General features: G+C 34.8%; 1 protein-coding gene across 1 annotated transcript in view; it reads left to right on the top strand.

Annotated features, from left to right (window-relative positions):
* WDR89 (WD repeat domain 89) overlaps positions 1-12,195 on the top strand; it is a 100,345-nt gene that overhangs the window by 35,600 nt on the left and 52,550 nt on the right. The gene's annotated exons all lie outside the window — the stretch shown is intronic.

The following is a 12,195-nucleotide window of genomic DNA, read 5'->3' as shown; positions in this document are numbered from 1 at the left end:
TTTAAAGGCAGATTTTCATAAAATGTTTGATAAAGATGAGTAAATGTTAAAATGTTTTTATTTTGAGTAAAATTGTGTATAATCACACAATTTTATATGCAAAGATTTTTTATTGCCAAAGCAATTTCATTCTTGTTAATGAAGAATGTTTACTCTAGATTTAAAACCAAACTGTTTAATCTGGACATCAATAAGGCCCAGTTTTTAAAATGCAACTTTATAGCTGAATTAGTTTTTCTGAAGGGAGTTTTTGTTGTTTGCTGTGAAGATTATTTTGAGAAAGGAAAGAGGCAATAGTTTGAGAAAGTAATTTGATGTAGTGGATGTTACTATGCTATTATTTTGTCAAATTTTGGTCATGTTCTTCCAGTTTTTGCAGTTATATACATAAGTTAAAAAGAAAACTTTTAGGGCTTCCCTGGTGGCGCAGTGGTTGGGAGTCCGCCTGTCGGTGCAGGGGACGCGGGTTCGTGCCCCGGTCTGGGGGAATCCCGCGTGCGGCGGAGCGGCTTGGCCCGTGAGCCATGGCCGCTGAGCCTGCGCGTCCGGAGCCTGTGCTCCGCAGTGGGAGAGGCCACAGCAGTGAGAGGCCCGCGTACAGCAAAAAAAAAAAAAAAAAAAGAAAACTTTTAAACTTGAATTTTAAATAACTTTTATACTTGGATTTTAATGGTGGTTACATAGGCTATACATAGCACAATAAAAATAAGTTTTAACATGCTAATTACAAAGGACATTTTAGAAAGTTCTTCATTTTTAAGCACACCAGACCACTACAAATCTTTATAAACAAAGCATGCCATGCCTTCCTTGTGAGACACACAGGAGGGAAAATTCAAAGAAAAATAAAAGAAATATATTTTTTAAATAAAAATGTTTACAGAAATAAACACTAACTTTTTAACCTCAACTATCTGGTATCTGCTAATTTGTCCTTTTTTCCTTTCATCATGTTTAGTCTTGGTGCACTTTCCATGGATGTCTAAAAAGCCTAGCTCCTAGTACTGTAAGTGACAGGATATGACAGAAATCTAAAGTGTGTTTTTAAAGGGTATTTTCCTGTCATTTTCTAAAAGCCAAGTGAATTTTAAAATAGCTTTATGATGTATACTATATCATGATGTCTACAACATCATTGGGTTTATTTCAACCTTAAATGTCATAAAGTCCATTATCTCAGGTTTTAAAAGTTCATACACTTACCTATTATGCTGTTTGCAATATTTGATTTAATACATATTTTTAAAGTTTCCTTTGTTACATAATGACATTTTCTTATGAGATGTAAAATGGATTCTCTTTTTAAAAAATAGTTACTACGGTAATATTACCTCTTCAGATTTGAGGTTTGTCCCTTGTCCTAAATTAGGGGTTCTCATAACTGAAATCCATTGTAGCACATACCACAACCTGTGATTATTTATGTATTATTTTCTTAAATTTTCTATCTTCATCTCCACGATGTAAGCTCTATGAGGAAAAGTGGCTTGTGCCTCTATTTACTTCTGGATCCCTGGGACAGAGCACGCATAATAATATATATTGAATGAATACCCAGTCCCTAGACAGGCTTCAGTATGTGTATTTATCTGGGTGAAAAATTCTACAATTTCCATCAGCTTCTCAGAGAGATCGGTGATCTAAAAAAGTTTAAAATTATGTAATAGTCTACATTTTACTTCTTGTTCTAGCTGTTTTAAAGGTTTAGATTGTAAATAAATGCATCCAATTCATCTAGTAAAAATTTTGTCACTTTTCATGCAAATATTTAAAGGATAATCATTTAGATTCTTGAAATGTTTTACATGTAATTACTATAATACCCCATTGTATAGAATGTGATTTGTATCCAAATAAGTTTTAAGATGTTATTTTCTTTGGAATTAAAATAAAATCTGAGAAGAAAATATTCTGCATATATGGGGATATAACTTTAGTTTCTAGTAATAAGCTATATAAATATGTTCTTGAGAATATTACTTTGTACAGTTTGATCTTTAATCTTTCACATAACCAACTACTTCACAATCTGTGATTTTTATAATTAAAGTGATATTTGTAATTAAAACGTAGATGAGATATAGTCAGGGCTTAAATATCAATTTTTTTACTTAAGCACAGAGACTCCCCTGGATTCCAAATGTCTCCAGGCCCAGACTTATGGGACTCAACTGGGGTTGGTGACAATAAAGTGGATTCTAATTCCCCTAATATTTAAAGTTCCCCCAGTGTCCCCCTCCCTGCTTTTATCTGGGCTGACTTAAGGGATAAAATTCACCAAACTCATTTTAATGGTGGTGTTACTTTTGCTAATTTCTGATTGAAATGCTGTGATGACAAACTTGAAAAAGTAAGAGAAAAAAAAGAAGTTATAGTCCCTCAACATTTCCACTCTGCAAAACGTTTCAAGTAGCTTTACAAAATAAATATTTTAAAAATATTTCTTTCTCTTGGCAGTATATTCCCAAAATCTTATTTAAATTATTCATGGATACAAGCTGTAAATTTTTTTAATTAACATATAACTTAATTTATAAATATCATTAATTAATTGTAACCCAAACATGACATTTATATCTGAAATATTTTTCTTCCTTTTCTAAAAATAAGTTGTCTACATTTTCCAACTATGTTATATATGTTAAGGCTAATCGTAGATTTACAAAATACTTTATTTTTTTAATCTATTTTTTATTGAAGTAGAGTTGAATTACAATGTTGTGTTAATTGCTGTACAGAAAAGTGACTCAGTTTTTTATATATATATATATATGTGTATATATACATACACATTCTTTTTCATATTCTTTTCCATTATGGTTTATCACAGGATACTGAATATAGTTCCCTGTGCTATACAGTAGGACCTTGTTGTTTATCCATTCTATTTGCACTGCTAATCCCAAACTCCCACTCCTACCCTCTCCCACCCCCCTCCCCCTTGGCAACCACCAGTCTATTCAAATGTCCCTGATTTTGTTTCTGTTTCATAGATAGGTTCATTTGTGTCATATTTTGGACTCCACATATAAGTGATATATGGTATTTGTCTTTGTCTTTCTGACTTCACTTAGTATGATAATCTCTAGTTGCATCCATGTTGCTGCAAATGGCATTATTTTGTTCTCTTTTTTATGTCTGAATAGTATTCTACTGTATATATGTACCACATCGTCTTTATCCATTCATCTGTCAATGGACATTTAGGGGGTTTCCATGTCTTGGCTATTGTGAATAGTACTGCTATGAACATAGGGGTGCATGTATCTCTTTGAATCTTAGTTTTGTCTGGATAATATGCCCAGGAGTGGGATTGCTGGGTCATATGGTAAGAATTACAAAATACTTTAGATGTATCTGGCATCTTAGAGCTCATATATGGCAATTTCTTACCAAGTGCATAAATTATAATATTATTAGCAGATATCATGTGCAGTCTTCTTAAATACTTAGGCAGATTGTAACTTTATGATGCATTGTTGAAATAAATGAACGAATGAAATAAGTGAAATAAAATTTCAGTGGGCTAAGAGCAGTGTGATGGGACAGAGGATACATTTTAGGTAGAAGTAATCGGATGAACCAAAACATGGAAATGGGATGTATTAGACCTGTTTGGCAAACAAATGGATTGCAGTTTGTCTGGAGCATCAAGGTACCTGGAAGGGAGTGGTAGAATGTAAAGCTGAGAAGTTTGTTAAATTGTTCAGTAAACAACGGTAATAGTGGATGTTGCCTTTCTTTACCAGTAGAAGAGCTGCACTATTTATTGCTTGTGGATGAAATTACACCCAACTTGAAGGTAACCAAAACTATTGTTTGTTCAATAAATAAGGATATATTTTTAATCTGTGATGAAGAGAGTTGTGTGTTTAGCTTTAAGTCTTGTTTACTTATTGAGAAGAGAAGCAAGGCAATTTTTTATTATTAATCCTGGATTTTATATGAAGAAGCCCAAGGCCTTGAACTTTGGTGACATGAGATCATGACTGCTACAGCTGCAGTTATTTAAAGGAGCCCCAAGTGACTTAGGAGAACTTTGAATGTGAAGTTATACGCCCCCAACCTTCCACCCTCACTAGAGGGTTGTAAAGCAAATAATGGCACACCAAGAACCCCGTGAACGACCCTAAGGAATGCAGCATGAGGACTGCAAAGTTTGCAGGCCTTTCATGTGTTCCACGACAAGGACTACCTCCCAGGGGATGCACTGGGATTTCTAGACATGCTCTGGGAGTAATGTTGGTGTTCTTCAATTTACCTCCTATCCCACCATACTTGAGACTAAACTTTCTTCTTTGGTTTGAAGTCAGAACCTATCACACATCTGATCAACCCCAACTGCTTGAGACATGGATTGTGGGGTGAGTGTAGGAAGGATGTTTGCTAGTAGAATCACAGAGACACCATAAATATGTTCTATATATGTCAGATAATCCACAATACACCCATGAGCACCTGATTTTTCTGATTCAACATTATTGTTCAGGAGGGCTCTTAGCTTCCTCATTAGAAGTGTGTACGTGTGTCTATTACCTATTTTAAAAGGACATAATAACTATATTGTCTTATATTTACCTTCCAGTTAGCCCTCAAACATGTTACTAGACAGTGCAGATCTGCAAGTATAGCCATTCCATATCATTCACTTGAAACTCTCATTCAAAGAACCATTTGGCGACTTTTCCATGAGATGGTTTTGTAAGTAGAACAGAAAGATCATAGAATTTTGTTTTGGGGGACTTTAAGGTGTTCCATGTCATAATATGTTACATTCTTATTCTTGCCCTTGCAAGTCTATCATAAAGCTGACTTCAGATTCCCAGCTCGCAAGCAGTGGTTTCTCTCAAATCCTGACCCTGATAAAGAACTCTTCATTTTTTACAGAACTCTTGTTCATCCTTGTGAAAATTTTTGTGTATGAATTCCATTCTGCATGAAGATGCTGGTGCCAAACTGGTATTGACTTTTGTGTTCCCATTCTGTGTCTGTTTTCTCCAGTAAATACAACAAAACAAGTATGTTGAATAAAAGAAACAGACTCAAGCCAGTATGTTACAGATGACGTCAGAAGAGCAGAATTTTGGTTTTGACTTTGTTTTGTCTTTGACTATAATTTGCTGTATACCTTTAGGCACTAGCTCCGTCTTCGTGAAACACCACGTCCTCACATATAAAATGAAGACGTTGGACTTGATGTTCTCTAAGATCCCTTTCAACACTAAAATTTAATAAACTGTATTAGACGAAGCATGCAAAAACAAAGGGAATATTTCTATTGGTTTTATGAGGATACTGAAATTTAACGGAAAAAATTTTACTCCCTTTTCACTGAGGGAATAGAGTCGAAGGAACCTATCTTGTCCTGTCCGTAAAAAGTTTGTAGACACCCGTCTAAGAAAGTTTCAAGTTTCTCCAAAGAGAAACAATGAGATAATAGCTTTAAAAGGGTCATAATAAGAGGTTATAAGTCTCCGTTATAATTCTTGTTTGAATCACAAGGTTTAAAGTGACCACTAGGCATTACCTAATCCAGCCTACTATCCAAATAGCTGTGAACTGTAATCACCCTAAACAGATGGTTCTTTAAAAAATAAAGGGAGGGGGGCAAGGACAGGGTAGACGCCAAAGACCTCAGTAATTCTATAGTTCATTCAACAAATCTTGCTAGCTGTGGAGATGAACAGTAAATGAAAAAGAGAGAGAAAGAGAAAGAAGAAAATTCCCTTTGGGAATCTCAATCAGAACTAAAAGAAAAAACAGAGAAGAGAATGCTTGATAAAGAATGTAAAACTGCCTCATTACAAGCATAAATCTCGTATGAACATTGAAGATTCATGTTGTATTTTAGAAAATAAGACCCTTGTAATAAATTCAAGACATTTAAAAATTGCAGAGCACATTATCAAGTTATATTTTTTAAAAATAAAATAAGCAGAACATAAAATCACTACCTTTGTTCATGAGAACATTTCTAAAATTTCAACAGTGCTCATTGCAGTAAGGCATTTAAAAAATGTTTCAAAAGTTCTGTTAGAAAACATGAGGTTATTGAATGTCAGTCAGCTGTTTTCTTACAGTGAAATTTTTTCACAGAAATGAGAAGTTAACTTGCCAAAAAAATTACATGAGATATATATGGATACCTTGGTGGTGTAAAAAAATTCAAATACAAGAAAAGCAGAAGTCCTATTTGACCATTATAACAATTGCATTCTCCTCCCAGAAGTAACCAGTGTTGCCATTTGGAGGGTTTTTTTTTTTTTTCTTTTGTATGTATATATTCACACGTGTTGAAATACATAATTGTGTTTTATAAAAGTTGGGTTTTCTAAACAAAAGCAGGATGTTGTACATATTGTTCTGCAAATTGCTCCCCTCTTTTTTTTCCAGTTAATGATATATATTGGAGTTCATAGAGAATTTCTCTCCTGGAGTTATCTTTTTTATCCTGAAACATGGACTTTTCCCTATCTACTAAACTGCTGCCAAGAGCACACAAACATGGTCTGCCTCATGTCTCTGTTCTCAGCTTCTTGCGAATTGTCTGTGTATTGTCTTCACTTCCTCACCACCCATTCCGTGTTTTATTTGAGAATTTATAACAATTACAGAAAAGTTAAAAAAATATAATAAATATCTATATTCCCATTACTTAGAATGAACTACCCTTGGTATTTTGTCATATTTGCTTCCAGTCTATTGTATTTTACTTTTTAAAATTGAGATATAAAATAAATAAAATTGAGATATAATTGACAAATAACATTATATTAGTTTTGAGTGTACACATGATTTGATATATGTATATATTATGAAATTATCACCATAATACGCCTAGTTAACATCCGTCACTGCACATAGTTACAATTCTTTTCTTATGATAATATCTTTTAAGATTTACTGTCTTAGCAACTTTCAAGTATATAATACAGTATTATTAACCATAGTCACCATACTGTATGTTACATCCCCATGACTTATTTATTTTATAACTGGAAGTTTGTACCTTTTGGCCACCTTCACCCATTTTGCCCACTCTTCTCCCCCCACCTCTGGCAACCACCAATCTATTCTCTGTATCCATGGGTTTGTATTTTTGTTTTTTAGATTCCACATATAAATGAGATCATATGGTGTTCATCTTTCTCTGTCTGACTTATTTCACTTAGCATAATGCCTTTAAGCTCCATCCATGTTGTCGCAAATGCAAGATTTCATTCTTTTATATGGCTAAATAACATTTCATTGTGTGTGTACATACGTGTATTTATTTTCTTTATCCACTCATCCATTGATGGGCTTTTAGGTTGCTTCATGTCTTAACTATTATCAGTAATGCTACAATGAACATGGGGGTGCAGATACCTTTTCAAGTTAGTGTTTTTGCCTTTTTCGGGTAAATACCCAGAAGTAAAATTGCTGGATCATACAGTAGTCCTTTTTAAAATTCTTGAGCAACTAACATACTGTTTTCTATAGTGGCTACACCAATTTACATTGCCACCAACAGTGTACAGGATTCCCTTTTCTGTATATCTTTATTTGTCTTTTTGATAATAGCCGTTCTAACAGGTGTGAGGTGATATCTCATTGTGATTTTGATTTGCATTTCCCTGATGATTAGTGATTTAGTTTATTTTTAAAAAGAAGTAAAACTTTACAGATGAACCTAAGCTTCTTTTAATCATTGCCATATTCCCATCTCCTCTCATGATTTGCAGAGGCAATTGTTATGAGTCCTTCCAGTCCATTGTTTACCTTTATGCACATATTTGTATATCCATAACCAGTGTACAATATTTTATGTGTTCTTTTAAATATACATCAATGGTATCATTCAACAATTGCTTTTCTTTGATTCAGCATTATGTTTTTGAGATATATCCCTGTTTATAATTTATAGATCTAATTCATTTGTTATCTAATGTATAGTATTTCATTATATAATTATACCACAATTTACTCCTCTAGAAGGGACAATTAAATTATCAATATGTTTCATTAAAAAATATAATAGACTTAATTTTGTAGAGCTGTTTTAGTTTCACAGTAAAATTGAGGAAAAGGATAGAGGGTTCTCACATTCCCCCACCTCTCCTCTCCCCAAACCTTACATAGCCTCTACCACCATCAACATCCTGCACCTGTGCAGTACATTTGTTACAATAGCTGAACCAACACTGATGCATCATTATCAGTCAAAACCCATAGTTTACATTAGAGTTCACTCTTTGTGTTGTATACTCTATGGGCTTGACAAATATATAATGACGTGTATCCACAATTATAGCATCATACAAAATAATTTCAATGCCCTAAAAATCCCCTTGCTCTGCCTATGCCTCCCTCTTTCCCCCTAAGGCCCTGGCAACCACTGATCTTTTCACTGTCTCCATAGTTTTGCCTTTTCCAGAATGTCATATCGTTGGAATCATACAGTAATAGCCTTTTCAGATTGGCTTCTTTCACATATTAATATGCAGTTTTATATTAAAATAATATTAAATATTAAATAAATAAATTAAATAATAATATTAAAATAACATGCTTTGATGTACAACACAAAGAGTGAGCCCTAATGTAAACTATGGACTTTAGTTAATAATAATGTATCAATGTTGGCTCCTCAATTGTAATAAATATCACACTAATGCAAAAATTAATAGGGGGAGTTGGGGAGGGGATTAGGGGGCATATCTCTATTTTTCCCCCAGTTTTTCTGTAAACCTAAACTTGCTCAAAAAAAAAATCTCAAGGTAAAAAAAAAAAATAGACTTACAAAACTTAACTCAAAATGGATAAACTAAGAGCTAAAACTATAAAATTCTTAGAAGGAAACAGGAATAAATCTTTGTGACTTTGGATTAGGCAATAATTTCTTATATATGACACCAAAAGCACAAACAAAAGAAAAAATAGATAAAATGGACCATCAAAATCAAAAACTTTTGTGCCTCAAAGGATACCATCAAAAAAGGAAACAGACAATCCACAGAATGGGAGGAAAATATCTGATAAGGGTCTAGTATCTAGAATATATAGAAATCTCTCACAACTTAATAACAAAAGATTAATAACCCAATTTTTAAAATAGGCAAAGGATTTGAATGACATTTCTCCAAAAAAGATATACAAGTGACCAAGAAGCACATGAAAAGATGACATCATTTGTCAATTAGAGAACTGCAAATCAAAACCACAATGAGATATCACTTCACACACTAGGATGACTGATAAAAAAGACGGACAGGGCTTCCCTGGTGGCGCAGTGGTTGAGAGTCCGCCTGCCGATGCAGGGGACGCAGGTTCGTGCCCCGGTCTGGGAGGATCCCACATGCCGCGGAGCGTATGGGCCCATGAGCCATGGCCGCTGAGCCTGCGCGTCCGGAGCCTGTGCTCCGCAACGGGAGAGGCCACAACAGTGAGAGGCCTGCGTACCGCCAAAAAAAAAAAAAAAAAAAAGACGGACAATGACAAGTGTTGGTGAGGATATGGAGAAATTGGAATTCTCAAACATTGCTAATGGGAATGTAAAATAGTGCAGTGTCTTTGGAAAACAGTTTGGCACTTCCTCAAAATATAAGCAGAGTAATTATATGACCCTGCAATTTCACTCTTAGGTATTTACCCAAGAGAATTAAAAACATATGTCCATATCTGTGAGTTTGTTTCAGTACAGAAAACAAACTTATGGTTACCAAATTGGATAGGGAGGAAGGGAGGGACAAATTAGGAATGTGGGTTTAACAAACTACTATACATAAAATAGATAAGCAACAAGGATCTACTGTATAGCACAGGGTTAAATTATATTCAATATCTTGTAATAACCTATATGGTATATAATTTGCAAAAAAAAATCACTATGCTGTACATCTGAAACACAGTATTGTAAATCAACTATACTTCAATGAAAAAAAACTTACATCCACACGAAAACTTAAACACAAATACTCATAGTAGCATTATTCATAATAGCCAAAAAGTGGAATCAATCCAAACGCCCATCAGTTGATGAATGGATAAACAAAATGTGGGATGTCCATGCAATGGAGTATTATTTGACCATAAAAAGTATTGATATATGCTACAAAATGGATGAAACTTTGAAATTGTGTTAAGTGAAAGAAGCCAGATATAAAAGACTACATATTTGGTGAATCTGTTACATGGAATGTTCAGAATAGGCAAATATGGACGGACAGAAAGTAGATGCCAGGGACAGGGGGAGGTGGGGGAGGAGTGATTGGGGAATAACTGCTAATGGATATGGGGTTTCTTTCTGAAATGATGAAAATCTTCTAATTAGTTATTGGTGATCATTGCACAATTTTGAGAGTATACTAAAAATCACTGAATTGTACACTTTTTTAAAGCTAAAATGAAAAATAAAAAGTTCTATAAAAACCTTTGTGACAATTTCCTTGTGGAATTATGCAAGAGTTTCTCTTGGGTACATATCCAAAGTGGAAGTATTGGGTTGTGAATTATGCACATTTATAATTTTAGTAGCTACAAACAAATTGCTCTCCAAAGCAATAGTACCAACTACAATCCCAATAACAGTACTTTTTTGCTTCACATCATTGCCAACATATCCTATTTTTATGCTTTTTAGTTTTTGCTAATATATGAGTATGAAATGGTATCTTGTTGCTTTTATTTGCATCTCTACTCCTCAGTGCAGTTGAATGCTTTTCCCTCTATGACCGTTCGAGTTTCCTTTTGTGGTTTGCCTACTCTAGTGTTTTACCGATTTTTCTACTGGATTGTCTTTAAAAAATTGATTTGTAGGAATTCTTTTTTTTTTTTGCGGTACTCGGGCCTCTCACTGTTGTGGCCTCTCCCGTTGCGGAGCACAGGCTCCGGACGCGCAGGCTCAGCGGCCATGGCTCACGGGCCCAGCCGCTCCGCGGCATGTGGGATCTTCCCGGACCAGGGCACGAACCCTTGTCCCCTGCATCGGCAGGCGGACTCTCAACCACTGCGCCACCAGGGAAGCCCCTGTAGGAATTCTCTAATCTTTATCTACGTCACTTATTGAGCCTTGTTTGTTATATCTTTTGCAGTATGGAGTTTTTTTCTAGTTTAAGATAGTAAACTTATTAACCTTTTGCTTTATGGCTTATGCTTTTTCTTTTTTTTTTTTTTGGCTACGCTGAGTGGCTTCTGGGATCTTAGTTCCCCAACCAGGGATTGAACCCGGGTGCTCGGCAGTGAAAGTGCCGAGTCCTAACCATTGGACCGCCAGGGAATTCCTGGCTTATGCTTTTTAAGTTTTATTTATGAAAGCTTTCTCTACCTTGTAGCCAGAGGATATTTCCCCATGTTTTCTTCTAGTATTTATAGAATTTGTGTCCCCCACTCCCATCTGTATATAGTTACTCCATCTGGATTTTACTACCTACTTCTTTGACTTAAACTTCATCCCAGTCACAATGGCCTTTTTCTCTAACTCAAGCATCACAGTCTTTGCCATTGCCATCTCTCCCTACGTCTTCATTTGCATGGCTTCCCCTCATCATTCAGATCTCAGCTTAAATAGCACCTCCTCAATGAAGCTTTCCTTGGTCATCTTATCTAATGGGCCCCCATCTCCTACATGTTTTTCTTTATCACATTATCCTGTTGTATTTTTTTCATAGCACTGAAATTATGTTGTTTAATTGTTTGCTTGTTATATTCTTTCCCACTAGCCTGGAAGCTTCATGAGGGCAGGAACCATATCTATCATGTTCTCTGCATTATTCCCAGCACCAACTCAATAAATGACTGAATAGATCCTATGAATGACTGAATAGATCTACCTTATTATTTTACAGTGCTGCATGGTATAATTACATAAATCTACCAGAGTTTACTTAATGCTTACTATATTCATGGACTTTCAGATTGCTGCTAATTTTTTGCTATAACAATGCTACTCTAAAGATTCTTCTATGTGTCTTTATTTATTATTATTATTTTGTAATTGCATGTGACTGCAAATAGGCAGGGAGCCAACAGAGGTGAATAAATAAGACTATATCCTGTCCTCTTTCCTAACAGCATTTCTATTTCCTTTTTCCACAGAGATTTAAAGAGCCCTCGTACCCAAAGTAATTTTGAAACATAAAGCAAGTTTGTTTCTTTTAATAGCTAGATCCAAAGAGAAAGTTTTTGCTTTATCATCAAGAATGTATTCTCTGTCCC

Source organism: Monodon monoceros, unplaced genomic scaffold (assembly GCF_005190385.1).
Source record: "Monodon monoceros isolate NGI ecotype Baffin Bay Population unplaced genomic scaffold, NGI_Narwhal_1 Super_Scaffold_21, whole genome shotgun sequence".
Lineage (NCBI taxonomy): Eukaryota > Metazoa > Chordata > Mammalia > Artiodactyla > Monodontidae > Monodon > Monodon monoceros.
This window is presented reverse-complemented; position numbering and strand designations above follow the sequence as displayed.